The sequence below is a fragment of the Giraffa tippelskirchi genome, chromosome 4 (genome assembly GCF_054371585.1).
Source record: "Giraffa tippelskirchi isolate mGirTip1 chromosome 4, T2T-mGirTip1v1.2.pri, whole genome shotgun sequence".
Lineage (NCBI taxonomy): Eukaryota > Metazoa > Chordata > Mammalia > Artiodactyla > Giraffidae > Giraffa > Giraffa tippelskirchi.
This window is the reverse complement of record NC_137278.1, coordinates 180,616,402-180,632,180: the sequence shown is the minus strand read 5'-3', so window position 1 is coordinate 180,632,180 and position 15,779 is coordinate 180,616,402. Positions and strand designations below refer to the sequence as shown.

The following is a 15,779-nucleotide window of genomic DNA, read 5'->3' as shown; positions in this document are numbered from 1 at the left end:
AGCAGCAGCAGCAGCAGACAGTATACTAAAAAGCAGAGATATTACTTTGCCAACAAAGGTCCGTCTAGTCAAAGCTTTGATTTTTTCCAATAGTCATGTACGGATGTGAGAGTTGGACTGTACAGAAAACTGAGTACTGAAGAATTAATGCTTTTGAGCTGTGGTGTTCAAGAAGACTCTTGAGAGTCTCTTGGACTGCAAGGAGATCCAACCAATCAATCCTAAAGGAAATCAATCCTGAATATTCATTGGAACGACTGATACTGAATCTGAAACTCCAATACTTTGGCCACCTAATGCGAAAAGCTGACTCATTTGAAAAGTTCCTGTTGCTGGGAAAAATTGAAGGTGGGAGGAGAAGGGGATGACAGAGGATAAGATGGTTGGATGGCATTGCTGACTCGATGGACATGAGTTTGAGTAAGCTACGGGAGTTGCTGACCGACAGGGGAGTCTGGGGTGTTGCAGTCCATGGGGTCACAAAGAGTTGGACATGACTGAGCGACTAAACTGAACTGAGCTAATCTCATTTCTCATTTCACTTACCCTGTACCTCCAAATGTGCTCAGGCATGCTAATTGCCATGTCACAAGTGTACCAAAATTGTTTCACTCCTGCATGCCCTCACTCATAGCACACCTTCTGTCTGAAGACTCTGTCCTAAATACCTTGCAGGACTCCCCATTCCTTTTTTCTACTTTTGTACTTTAGACTCCACCAAGCCAACATGGCAATATTTCTGTGAAGCCATTTTATTTCATCTGGAACAAATTAACAGATTCTTTCTTTGAACCTTATAACACTTCTTCTGACCAGCAAATTCCAATATGTATTGACCCTGGCACTGTGAGGCATAATACACTGATGTATGTTCATCGTAGCAAATGTTGACCTTGTGTACTTTTGAGACTTTTTCATTTCAACAAATGTAAGTTTCTTAAGGATAAGTCCCACAATTTGATGATGAAGCCTAAAACCAGATGTGTAGTGTACTTACTTCTGATGAATGAGTGAATGAATGAATGGATGGATGGATGAATAGATGAATGCATGGTATAGATACAATATGGGATTTTTCAAGTATTCATATGAAGACAGAGGTCGAAGAGCTGTGCTAACTGAAAAAAAATTTTTTAATCTCTCAAATGATTGACTCATAACTGCAATCTTTGCCCTGCCTTCCTCAGGAATTGCCATGCAGATGTATATCTTCTTGACACATTAGAATGATTTCTAACTGACTGGATTGCTGGGGAAATCAAGTGATATTATGCTGCATGAAATGTAACTCTGCATATGTAAATAATTAAACCATGACTTTAATGTGTTCTCTCAAAGTATTTCCCCTCATGCTACCTTTCCTGGCACTCTCCCCCTCAGTGTTACAGCCCTTCTCTGGATCAGTAAACATCCACACATCACTGGCTTCCAGAGGTCACTGAGCATTGGTTACTCAGAAAAGAAGGAATGGGGTGACTAGGTATCACTTCTATCCTTTTTCCTGACACAGACGTGAGTTCTGAGTCGAACTTTGAAGTTAAGCCCCTTAGGTTCTATTGCTGAATTAAGTTCAAACCCGGAACATGTTTACTCCATCCTTTAAGCCTTGATTTTCTAGCTATTTCCATTTCCTCAGCTCCCATTCTCTCTAATCAAGCTTTAGTCTCTTAGGCTTCCATGTCGTTTAATGGTCATTCTCTGCTGTTATCTTAGCCAACCTCTCAGCATCAACACTCACAGGAAGACACATTTTCCTTCTTGAGACACATTCTCCTCTCAGCTTCCTATGACTTCACTTTCTCTACCTGCTTACTGGCCACTCTCTTTTAATTTCCTCTGCTGGATCCTTTCTTTCTACCTAACCTTTAAATCTTGGGGAGACATACAACTCAGGCCTGAATTCTCTTTTCTTCTTTTTCTGTATCTAAGAATATCTCATTCAGTCCCAAGACTTTAAATATCACCTGTAAATTAAAATGCTAATAACTCCCCAATTTATATGTTCAACACTGACTGTTCTCCTGAATACTAGACTCATCTCCAACTTGGCATCTTTACTGGATGTCTAAAAGGCATGCCAAGCAAAACTCTGGATTTCCCTCAACTCAATCCCAATTAAGAAAGAAACATGCAAAAACCCCACTCTTCCCCCTGTTCATCCTCGTCTTAAGCATGACACAACCTAACTGCTCAAGCTAAAAGCTATGAATCATCTTTCATTTCTCTTCCCATCAATCTCACCCACATTCATCCTACTCCCTAATAGCTCTACTCTCAAAACTTCTCTTTCATCTGTGCTGAAGACTGAATCACTTTTGCTTCTACCACTAGCTTCTGAGCCACTACTATCTTTCTGTTGGACTATTCAACATGTCTGTTTATGATCTTGGACTCCTGAGATCTATTGTTTATGGTGGTCTTTTAAAATGATAAATCAGCCCATGCCACGCTCTTATTCTGATCTCAGAATATAAGCCAAATGCCTTTCCGTTGCCTAAATGGCTTTATAGGTGCTGCCGCTCAGCCATGATCTTATTCCCTAATCGAATACTGTCACCTTTGTTCACTATGGTCCAGGCCCATCAGTGTTTTGCCTGTTTCTCTTAGTCTATTTACATTTCCAAGACTTCATTATCACTACTCCTTTTTTATAGAATATTTTTTTTCTAGATATTTATAAGTCTAAATTTTCTATTGGGTAAATTTGAACTTAAAAATCACTACCTCGGAGCTTCCCTGGATGTCTAGTGGTTAAGAATCTGCCTGCTGGTGGAGGGACATGGAATCAATCCCTGGTCAGGAAGAATCCTACATGCTGTGGGGCAGCTGGGCCTAGGCACCACAATTACTGAGCCCACACATGCCTAGAGCCGGTGCTCAGCAACAAAAAGTAGCCTCTACTCTGTGCAACTAGAGAAAGCTCAGGCACAGCAATGAAGACCCAGTGCAGCCAAAAATCAATCAATCAATAAATCTTTTTTAAAAATCACTGCCTCAAAGAAGTATTCTCTCATAATTTTACTTAATGTCCATCTTTATGGCACAACCCTATTTTATTTTCCTTATGCTGCATATTGCTATCTGAAATGATCTAATCTGTCTCCTTGTTTGTTATCTGTGTCCTTGTCTAGACTTTAAGCCCCATCAGACCTGTGTCGTGTTAAATGCTGAAAAACTACCTCATATATAGTAGACATTCAGGGCTTATTGTTTAAATAACTAATTGATTGATTGAATGAATCAATGGCTGAATTTTGTTGCAGTATATGAGTGGTTTTTGAGAACTAAATGAGACGACACATGTAAACTGCTTAGCATTCTGTCTACCATATTATAAGTACTCAAAATGCTCAATAATAAAGCAAAATAGTTAGCTTTTATTTTTAAGCTTTTTTTTAGCTTTTATTTTTAATAACTAGACTTTTTTTTCCTTCGAGGAAGGGTCAAGTAACTCTATAGGAAAGATAGAAACTTAAGGGTACAAGTTTGAGAATAAGTTAACTTTTGCAGTAAGGAAAAAACCGGGTTGGAAATGGACAGAAAAAGAAGCAAAACAGTGAGACAAGATAGGGAGTTCTCAAGGCATTGGTCCAGGAGATTAATTCTAGGGCAAAAAATGTCCACAGGGAAATCTTAAGGGAGCTGGGTTACCGAAGACAAATATGCCAACTTTTGAATTTTCTTAGCAATCATTTCTTCATTTCCCATCATCTTTTAAGCAAATACCAAATAATTTTAATCCAATTCTCCAAATATGGTTTAAAAAAAAAAGAAAAACACTCCTTTTCTCACAGAAAGCTAACTTTGGTGGGGAGAAAGGGATGGGAGATGATGGAGCCCACAGAGAGGAGAACATCTCTCTCTGATGATATCAAACCCAATATTTCTCATTCTGGGAGTTTGCTTTAAAATGCTTTCTACAGACTTGTGGTTTTCAGCGGGGGAGAGCGTTGAGGGAGGGAAGCAGTGAGAGGTTGGGGTTAGCAAATGAAAGCTAAACAACAGAGTCCTACTATATAGCACAGGGAACTATAGTCAATATCCTATGATAAACCATAATGGAAAAGGGTGCAAAAATGTATCCGTAAATGTAGAATGGAATCACCTTGCTGCACAGAAGAAATTAGCACAACATTGTAAATCAACTATTCTTCAGTAAAAAATTAAAAACTTAAGATGATTTTTCTAGTATGGTTTGCACCAGGCCTGGCCACATATGCAACTAAGACACTGTGACCTTTCCCTACACTTTCCTGACCATATTTGAAAAGAACGTGGAGGGACTTCCCTGGTGATCTAGTGGTTAAGAATTTCCCTTGCAATTCAGGGGATGAGGGTTCAACCCCTGGTCGGGAAACTAAGCCCACAGACATACTGCAACTACTGAGCCCACTTACTCTAGAGCCCATGTACTGCAACGAAGACTCAGTACAATCAAAAAAAGAAAGAAACTGTATGGTCCAAGCTGATGACCATCATTCATGGAAGTCCCATTCAAGCAAAAACGTGGGATGTGTGAGAAGTGGATATATTTTTCTTATTAATTGCCTTGAATCAGACCACAGGGAGCCATGAAGGAGCCATGAAGGGTCAGTACAATATGAAGGAGAGCAAAGTTTATTTAGGCATCCATTGTGCTTATATTTGCTAGAGAAATAGCTACCATGCATTTTGCAAACCATCTATCAAAACTCAAGACATATAAGAGTCTCAGTAACAATATAACTAAAAGTGCAGAGAATTAGGTCTCTCCCACTGAAACCTGTCACATACGCATTCTGCCCACATAGAGAACTGCACTCAAGATTAGACTGTGTGCGACCTCAGCAGGCTTGATGTTAAAATATTGGGAAGTTCAGATGAGACGCTATCTGAACCTTGTAAGTCTGAAAATATCACAGCAACACAGTGTTCCAAAAAGTTTACTTGTTCTGTAAGGTAATGTTGCTCCAAAGTTAGACCAAGTGAGTTGGAAAAGAAAAACAGTGCAGTGATAAGATTAATCTTTTGACTCAAGGCATATGAGAGTTCAGAATTCTACTCTACAAAGGTCCATCTAGTCAAGGCTATGGTTTTTCCAGTGGTCATGTATGGATGTGAGAGTTGGACTAGAAAGAAGGCTGAGTGCCGAAGAATTGATGCTTTTGAACTGTGGTGTTGGAGAAGACACTTGAGAGTCCCTTGGACTGCAAGGAGATCCAATCAGTCCATCCTAAAGGAGATCAGTCCTGGGTGTTCATTGGAAGGACTGATGTTGAAGCTGAAACTCCAATACTTTGGCCACCTGGTGTGAAGAGCTGACTCATTTGAAAAGACCCTGATGCTGGGAAAGATTGAGGGCAGGAGGAGAAGGGGACAACAGAGGATGAGATGGTTGGATGGCATCACCGGCTCAATGGACATGGGTTTGGGTGGACTCCGGGAGTTGGTGATAGACAGGGAGGCCTGGAGTGCTGCTGTTCATGAGGTCGCAAAGAGTCGGACATGACTGAGCGACTGAACTGAACTGAACTGAGTGGCTTGGAAAACATGCTGAATTAGCACAGTGCCTAGCACTTAGTAGGGATGCTGTAAATGTCTGCTGATTGAAAGCACTGCTTTGAACTTCAGTAAATCTATCTACAAAATGGAGATAAAAATCTACCCTACAGGATTATCCTGAACATTAAAAGTAGGGTGGATAAGTTATTAGCCCCAAATGTATACCCAGTATATTGTTTCTGTTACAATTTTTCCTTACCCTCCTAATAATTATCTCCTTGTGATATACCCTTCTACTACTGTGTCCCTTAGGATTGTCAGGCCCTGCTATTTGTTCGAATTCTTTCATCTCCTCTGATGGATTCCTTAGGAGAGAAGACCAGAAGAGCTAGTATTACATATTTATATCCCTGCTCTTCAGGCCGGAGAAGGCAATGGCTTTACTGGAGACTTTGCCTGATCTCAAAGATACGTTTTTTCAAGTGTTTCCTGTCTTTATACATAAACTGACTAAGCTAGGCGTATAAGAAATTAACTACGGGGACTTCCCTAATGGTCCAATGGTCAAGACTCTTATGTTTCCAGTGCAGAGGGTGTGGTTTCGATCCCTGGTTGGGGAACTAAGATCCCACATGGTGTGTATGCAGCCATAAAATAAAAAAATAAATTTTAAAAAAATTTAAAAGAAATTAACTATTAATTACAGATAGCCAGAAATACAGGCATATAGAAATGATGTATGTCTCCTCATAGTTTACAAATTTCTTCAAAATATCTTTTCATTTAATGTTGCTCTTAGGTCTTTGTAAGGACCAAAAATAACTCTGCAGTCAAGGGAATTTTAGAGAATTCAGATAGCTGCGTGGAAATCCAGTTGTGATGGTGATCTGGTTACATCACCTGTCACCCTTTTGAGCCTCAGTGTAGATTCAGTGAACCTGGCCAGTCCGGAAGCCAGTCAGTCTCTTGCCCAGCTTCACTCTTGTGAAAACTGAGCACTTAGACCGGAAGGAGGTAAGTCAGAAGTTCAGTTCAACTTTGTAAATACGCACTCAAACCTGCTGGGGGTTGGGGACCGCAGACACCAAAGTGGGGAGAATAAGGTCTCAGTCTTCAAGAGCCTCACTTTTCAGTGGGTGAAACAGAGCCAACAACAAGTCATTGCACTGTAATAAAATAAATGTCAGCAGGTAGGTGTTGACTGAGTCCTTGGGAGCCTAGAGGAAGGCATTGGGCCTCATCACGGAGAAAGAGACGCAATGGAAAGAAGGAAAATGGGAGTTAGTTCAGAAGATTCTGCTGATGGGAAGGGGTACTTCTGCTTGGCAGGAATCAGGAAGAGCAGCAGCTTAGACTGGGGAGCCAATATGTACATACTGTGGTTCAGAAAGAAGAAGCCAGAATGTGTGGAGCTGGACTCAGACATTAAGGCAGGAGTGCCCTGTATGTCCCTCTTTTTGCTTCCACTGTCCTGTTTTACTGTTGGACACCTGACTCATCTCTAGGCCCCAATCTTACCTCATATATTGCTTCACTGCACAATGTAATTCTTTTTATTTAAAACATTTTAAAATGTATTCTTAAATTTTATTTTTTTATTTTAATTGCTTTTTAAAAATTAATTTTTATCTGAGTTTAGTTGCTTTACAGTATTGTATTAGTTTCTACTGTACAGCAAAGTGAATCAGCTATACTTATACATATATCCCCCTCTTTTTGGATTTCTTTCCCATTTAGGTCACCACAGAGCACTGAGCAGAGCTCCCTGTGATATACAGTAGGTTATCATTAGTTATCTGTTTTATACATGGTGTAAATATGTTGTCAAGCCCAACCTCCCAGCTTGTCCCACTTCCCCTTGGTATATGGGACAAGAGTGTGAGTACCTTTCCCTGCTTGGTATCTGTATGTTTGTTCTCTACATCTCTGTCTCTATTTCTGTTTTGCAAGTAAGGTCATGTATACTATTTTTTCTAAATTTCACATATATCCGTTAATATACAGTTTTTTTCTCTTTCTGACTTACTTCACTTTTTGAAAGTTTCCAGGTCCATCCACCTCTCTACAAATAATCCAGTTTCATTCCTTTTTATGACTAAGTACCATAGTGTAATCCTTAAGTGACCTTAGGCCATGTCTATTGCCTCCTGAAGATAATGCAGTGGGTATCTAATGTCTCTAGAATAAGGCTCAGGCGCCAAGCATATCCACCCAGGACATGGTCCTTGTCCTCTTTTCCAGCTTCATCTCCAGCCACCTGTCATTTTCATTAAATGGTCCAGTGTTTGCATTTTACAATCAGTCTCTCACTTCTCGGCCTTGTTTATACTGCTCCATCTGCTCTAACGCTCCCTCGCTCATCTCTGTTATAGACGTAGTGGAGGCCAGGCTTCCTCCGAGAATCCTCTGATGTCAGTGCTCCTGAACCTTGTCCCCCCTTTCCGTGCCACTGCAGTTCTCAATCTGGTTTAAATCTGCCCCTCTTCTCTGTGGCCACATTGTGATCCTGTGTCACATTGCCTGCTGCCGTCTCCAGGGATGTGAGTTTCCTGGGTAGTGGGGCGTCCCTTTGGTCATGTTCATATCATCAGATGTGCTCCATTTCCAGTTGGGCTGTGTCTCCTCTGTTTGTCCCTCGATGCCCACGCTTTACCCCCTCCTCGGCTTGTACCTTGGGAGCCTGTGCTATATTTGTTTTTTCTTTTTTTTAATTTTTATTTTTATTGGAGGCTAATTACTTTACAATATTGTAGTGGTTTTTGCCATACATTGATATGAATCAGCCATGGGTGTACATGTGTTCCCCATCCTGAACCACCCTCCCACCTCCCTCTCCATCCCATCCCTCAGGGTCATCCCTGTGCCCCAGCCCTGAGCACCCTGTCTCATGCATCGAACTTGGACTGGCGATCTGTTTCACATATGATAATATACATGTTTCAATGCTATTCTTTCAAATCGTCCCACCCTCACCTTCTCCCACAGAGTCCAAAAAACTGTTCTATACATCTGTGTCTCTTTTGCTGTCTCGCATATAGGGTCATCGTTACCATCTTTCTAAATTCCATATATATGCATTAGTATACTGTATTGGTGTTTTTCTTTCTGGCTTACTTCACTCTGTATAATAGTCTCCAGTATTTGACTGCCAGTTTTGTGGGCCTTTGGGAGGCCCCTGCTGCAGAGTGAAAGTTAAGAGAATAAGATCTAAAAATGAATCAGGCTGCTGTGAATTGTCCGAGTCCCTCTCTTTAAGGCTATGGTTTCCTCCCAGGAGGTCTCCATATAGCTCCCTTTCTGGGTTCTTGTAACTGCTTCTGACTGTCATCCCTTTAGGACTAGGAGTGGTGATGGTGCCTCACTGTGACTAAGATCCAGAATTTTTTTAAATTAATTAATTTATTTTAATTGGAGGCTAATTACTTTACAATATTGTGGTGGTTTTTGCCATACATTGACATGAATCAGCCATGGATGTACATGTGTCCCACCATCCTGAACACCCCCTGTCACCTCCCTCCCCACCCCATCCCTCTGGGTTGTCCCAGAGCACTAACTTTGAGTGCCGTGCTTCATGAATCAAAATTTGCACTGGTCATCTATTTTACATATGGTAATATACATGTTTCAATGCTATTCTCTAATATCGTCCCACCCTTGCCTTCTCCCACATAGTCCAAAAGTCTGTTCTTTACGTCTGTGTCTCTTTTGCAGTCTTGCTTATAGGGTCATCATTACTGTATTTCTAAATTCCATATATATGTGTTAGTATACTGTATTGGTGTTTCTCTTTCTGGCTTACTTCACTTTGTATAATAAGCTCCAGTTTCATCCACCTCATTAGAATTGACTCAGATGCATTCTTTTTATAGCTGAGAAATATTCCATTGTGTATATGTACCATAACTTCTTTATCCATTCATAAGACCCAGAATTCAACACTATATCTTTTTAGTTTCCTTATCTCAGCCCATACCTTTGTTCATGATCCCTTTATCAAACTCTATGCAAATCACCTCATTTAAATGTACAGTCAGCTGACACACCAGCACATATTAATAGAAGTGACTTTAATAAACCTTTTATTTATTTTTAAAAGTGTTTCATTTTTTTAAAGTATGAAAGTATGATAACACATTTACAGGAGATTTGGAAAATACAAAGTTACATATGGTTTCACTACATATTACAGATATTTTTTAAGGAGAAAACTAAGATTTTTAGTTGAAGTTTCAGTATCAAACTCTCAGAAATTAATAGAATGAATAGACAGAAAATTAGAAGGAAATAGTAGGCTTGAATAGCTCTATGAACCAATTCAACATAATTAAGATGTATACAATTTTCAAACAATCTCTCTCTCTCTCTTTTTAGTTGCTAAGTCGTGTCCGACTCTTGCCACCCCATGTACTGTAGCCTGCCAGGCACAATAAAGTGAAGTCGCTCAGTCGTTTCCGACTCTTTGTGACCCCATGGACTGTAGCCCACCAGGCTCCTCCGTCCATGATATCCTCCAGGCAAGAATACTGTAGTGGGTTTCCATTTCCTTCTCCAGGAGATCTTCCTGACCCAGGGATTGAACCCGGGTCTCCTGCATCCGAGGCAGACGCTTTAACCTCTGAGCCACCAGGGAAGCATGGTACAAATTCTCTTCAAGTTCCCGTAGACTATAAACCAAGGGATATATCCTCAAACATAAAATAAGGTGGAAAAATTTCATGATTAATAGACCTTTTAGAGAAGGAATAGACCTTTTGGAGAAGGAAATAACAACCCACTCCAATATTCTTGCCTAGAAAATCCCATGGACAGAGGATGGCCTGGAGGGCTACAGCCCACAGGGTCACAAAAGAGTCAAACACAACATAGCCACTAATTAACAAGCTCAGACCTTTTAAAAGGAAGAAAAGAAAGAAAGAAGGAAGGAGGGAGGATAGGAAGGAAAGAAAAAGGAGAAAATTATAGCATCTCTAAGGGAGATATTTCTTGAGCTGGACTCCCTCTGCACTTTTCATATTTGTGATAATTTACTGTGTCAAGTTGGTCCTTTAACTATTCTTTATCATCTCTAGTGGTGTGGTTTGTGAAAACTGCCCTGAGAAGATGCTGCAAGCTCTGACTTCCTAAAAGGAGGAGAAAACGGGAAGGTCAGAACCTTCAGAAAGAAATTTACATTCTCCAGCCTAAGTGCAAATGTAATCCTGGTGCCACCACGGAGCAGCTCCTTCAAGAAAGAAGGAGCCACAAGGGAACTTCTGAGAAAGACAGAATCAGACCTGGAGGGCAAAAGGGAAATGAGGGTTTCATGCAACAGAAGGAAGAATTCATGGGACCGGAAGACTACACTGCTAACTGAAGCTGGGAGAGAATGAATTAACCACAGACCAAAATAAATTATTAAAAACTAGTCACCATTGTTCCTGTTCAACTTTTCTGAAGATGATGAATGTTTCTGATAATGGCTGTGTGTGAAGAATTTGACTTGCAACTCCAAAGCCTCTGAGCTATGAAACCCCCAGGGACCCCCAGCTTAGGCGGGCAGCCTGGCGGGAGACCATCCATGACACAATGATGCTGCTGTTACAGGGTCTCAGGCCTCAGGGAAGAGAAGAAAGAGCTTGGGTTATGGCTTTGTCATTCCCTTCACCCCAAAGACTGCGGCAACTACTTCAGCACCATTTTCTCCCAATTCAAAAGCCCAATGGCAATGAGTTTGCAGTTCAACGTTATCATTCAACTTGCCCAAAAAACCCCTCATTATTCATGATTTTTATACATAAAAAGGCAATTGATACTGCTAAATAGGAATATCAAAGCATATTGTCACATTTTGTTCACCACAGCAGCTGAATGATTTTTCATTGTACCTGTGTGTTAAATCCCTTCAGTTGTGTCCGACTCTTGGCGATCCTGTGGGCTGTATCCTTTCAGGCTCCTCTGTCCATGGGATTCTCCAGGCAAGAACACTCGAGTGGGTTACCATGCCCTCCTCTAGAGGATCTTTCTGACCCAGGGATTGAACCCAGGTCTCCTGCATTGGTGGCAGTTTCTTTACCACTTAGCACCACCTCATTGCTGACTTCAAATCACTACTCCTCAAAGTATTACAGGGGTGAACTTTGAACACGAACCTGGGATTTTTCTACACTACAGGTCCTTTGAACCCTGACCTTCTTAGCTGGAACATGCCTGGAGCAGATAGAAAAAGACTCAAAGCCCAGGATCCCAGTATCACTGGGAATTCCAGCCCACCGAGAAGTGTTTACATCTCTGTTCCTTGACTAGAAAGCAGCTGAAGGGAACTGACTTGGAGCAGTAACTGCACGTTTTTAAAATGCTTTCAAAAGTTGCACACAGATCCATGTTACAAAGACCTAAGGGGTGTTCACACTTTTAGGCAGGTGTGTAAGCCTGGGGCTCTAACAAACCAGGGACAAAGGCCATGGAGGTGGCTCAGGTGGTCTTGAACATGTCTCTCTCAGATGAATTTAAACATTTCTTCCACATCCGTATGGCGGCAAGCTGCAAATATGTTTCTGTCATTCCAGTCCTTCAAGGGCTGCTATCTTCCCATAAGCTGTAATGAGTTCCACAGTCAAAGATCGCATGGTGTACAAACTTCCCAGCACCTGCACTCTTCAAATCCTGCCTTTGACTTCTGCAAGAGTATTTGTCACTTCATTGGCATTGAATAATACAAACATTCTTGTGACCTGGAAAGGTTCAATCAAGGACCCCCAAAAAGAATAAAAGTAAAGGAAACTCAGCCTAAGATGGAGAATTAAGAACTTTCTCCCTTTCAAGATATTGAAAGGACTTCACTCATTAGTGGAGGAAAACTAGGCTCTTATTGGGATATTATTTTAGTCTGGAAAACACTATTTTGTTACATTAACATCTGCGCTAATTATTATAATAGCCTTGCATTTATACAAGTAACAAATCAAATTGTAATGAGCCAAACAAAAGAATTGAGGTAGAATTTTTCCCTATAAATATGCTCCTGTCAGTGCAGTCAAAACACAGTGCCAACACACCGCCAGGGTCAGGAAACAACAAATTTTGAAACGGATCTGTCCTTTTCATCTCTTTCATTGGTTGTGTGTGTAGGAAATCAAATGAAAAGCAAAGTCTCGGTCCACCTGGATTTTTGAAGTATGGTTATACTTACAGCCCTGGCAAGTTGTTGGTATTTTGTAACATGTCCAAGTCTGATTAGGTGGAGAGGTGAAGAGTTTTGAGTGTTACACAAGGGGCCTCAATTTGAATCTTGGAATGTAAACAAAAGGATTTTGTAGTGGCTCATATTGTTTCTTTAAAGAAGGGTGATGGATTGTCTTAAAAGTTAATCAATTCCAATTTTTAAAGTGGTTTCCCAACTGATAAACTCAAGCATGGAAGAAACAGTTCTCATTTTAAAGGAAATCCACAGACTTAGATAAAACAGACCTTAAAAGTTGTCTCTGTAGAGGGTTAAGTTTGTTCAAGTTGCTTTCATGTGCATTTCTCTATTTTGTCCTTGTAACCTGGGAAGTAGGTAGGAAAGGTAATGGTCTGCTTAAGAGGTTCAGAAAGGTTAGATGATCTCCAGAAGGTCACAATACTAATTAGTAGTTGAACTATTTCAAAACCTAGATCTTTATTCACCTTGTTTATCGCAGTGCGTTTTCTCCTGATAGGTTTCTGTCAGGTCATTTCTGGTACTTTATGCTGAGAGGACCCTGGGAGATTATTCTATATTTAGGCTGTTGGCATGTGTTGCTGTCTATACAAACACATCTTTAGAGTCTCTCAGAAATGAGAAGTTGCTTCTGTTCCACCAGCAGAACGAATAGTGGAGGGAGAGGGAGAGATATCATTCAAGTTTGGGGACTGTTTAAGATAAGCATCTCACTCTGTCTGTGCACATGCATGTGTGTGTGTGTGTGTGTGTGCAAATATGTGCAAGACAGAGGGGGAGACTCTTAAGAGATTGCATCATAACACATTACAGCCTATAATAGATGATGTAGTGCAGTATGTCTCACAAAATGTGAATCACCCAGATGTCATAGGTCAATCAAAATCAGGGTGGCTGAAATGTGTGTTGAAGTATAGAAGATTAAAATATTATGCCTAGCACTGTATAATACATCATGGAAAAAATCCTTCTAAGTATAAATTAGCTTTACTGCTTGAGTATAAAATCTTCCTTTTGGTTATTTATGAAGTTTCATTTTGAAGATTGCCTTCACTGACTAACAAGCAAATCAGAACTTGTCATGTGCAAATCTTGTGAAGACTGCAAGGCCAATCTATAATTAGCCTCAAAGGAGTGTGACCAAATTGTGTAAAAGAAAAAAAGAAAGAAAGAAAAACACTATGAAAAGGAAATCAGAGGACCAAAAGAGGTCAGGGTGTGGTCAAACCATGGGAACCCTTTAACTTCACATTTTTCCTGACATGGTTATGTTCAAAGTCTCTAGAAAAAGTGAAATTATGAAACAAAGATTCCTATTCTGCTATTCAAAGGGCTGCTATTGTTCCTAGATCAAAGAATCTGGTGATGAAGAGAAGTTTATACTGCTCTGAGTATGAAAAATATTCAAATTGGGAACAACAAAAAAAGAGCTGGCAACAGCAACAAATATGAGTGAGGAGGAAAAAGGTCTAGAACAGTGGCTTTGCCCCATAATAAGGGCTTCATGAATACCTGCCGGTGAGTGAATGAGGCCATGACTCTGTTCCCTTAGACCATATCATCCACCCCACCCTTCATCAAGAGACCTTTGTTTTCTCTCTTCCCCTAATTGTCTCTCTACTTTAAAAATCTGAAGCAAGATTCCAGCGCTTCACCTACCCTTTGGCTAATCATGTATGTAGTGCCCTGAAGTCATTTTTTTCATTTCCTGCAAGGCACATACCTCCCCTTCCACCACAGAGAGTCTGGCTTATGAGGTCAGATGGTTCTCACAGATGACACGTAGGAGAAAATTCCCAACTAATTGCCCTTGTTTAAACCCTCCCCCGTGTCAGTCTCCAGAGATGGGATCCTGGTCTCCATAGGGACCATGACATAAGTAGGGTCTGTCAAGGCTGTAGTTAATGAACTCTGTTGAGATCATCGCCTGGCAGGGTGGGGTATGAGCAGACCCTGGGTGTGAAGGCTTCAAGGGGGAAAACCCAGGAAGTGGTCAGATGACTCAGTGGTGGCACTTTGTTGAGTCAGGCCAGAGAAATGATACTGTGATGTTTTAATGTGCAATGGAAGACACCAAGTTTCAAAAGAGTTTTTTTTTGTTTTTTTAATGTCTATTGTCCACAAGGTCCTGGGACCCCTCCCTTCTCTTTTCTATCTTTTCATCATTTAATGGCAGAATTTGTGACTTCAGACTCGCTGATACATTCCAGCCAGTGTGTCCATAAGAAATTAACAAAGAAAGAAAGAAATTAGCTGCTCAGTGGAACTGAAAGGATCCTCACTCTACCCTCATTATCTATAAATGTGTAATCAGTTTAAAAATATTCACTGAGCACCTAGAATGTGTCAGGAATTCTGCTGCTTATTTGTTCACATTGAGGCAATCTGCAACCCATATTCTCCTGAAGATGTTTTCAGGGATTCTCGTATGCCCTTTTAAATTATCAGCTCTCTGAGAAGCATCATTAAACAAATATCTTAATCTTGACACTTGAGTGAAGTTAGTTTCTGTGTAATTCATATAGAGAAGAGGAAAGGCGATGGAGAAAAGGATGTAAGTCCTCATTAATAGAACATTTTGAATGTCTCCCAGAATTGAATAGGCAATAAGTAAAGACCTGATAGAGCTGCGCTGATGGGAATCATATTTATGATACATTCACTCATCTGGATGTTCAGTTGCTAAAATAAAGAGAGCCTAACCACAGAGCCAATTTTCCCAACATCTGTACTACTTCTTGGTATGAATATATACCCTTTTGTGAACCCTGTGTCCAGCAAATGTTTCTGGACACTAAAATACTTAAAAAAGTTTTTTTTCAACTTTAGTAAAAGAGTGGTTTCAATGAAGACACACTAGCTCAGAAGGTCTAAACTGTCTTGGTCCTAATAATTGTTCCTAGGAAAACAAATATTCTCAGAGTGATTTTCTTACTCATTTACTAGACAGAATAATGGCCCTCAGAAATATTTACATCCTAAGCCCCTAAACCTGTGAACATTTAAACTTACATGGCAAAAGGAAATTTACAGATGGAATTAAGTTAATGATCTTGAGATGGGAAGATTGTCCTGGATTATATGGGCAGATCTAATGAAATCTCAAGGGTCCTGATAA

The 15,779-nt window shown here is 40.4% G+C and overlaps 1 non-coding gene across 1 annotated transcript; it reads right to left on the bottom strand.

The window, feature by feature from the left end:
• Positions 1–10,041: 10,041 nt before the first annotated feature.
• On the bottom strand, positions 10,042–10,114 carry TRNAP-CGG (transfer RNA proline (anticodon CGG)). The gene has a single exon. It is a non-coding gene; the product is annotated as a tRNA-Pro (tRNA).
• Between the last annotated feature and the right edge of the window lie 5,665 nt (positions 10,115–15,779).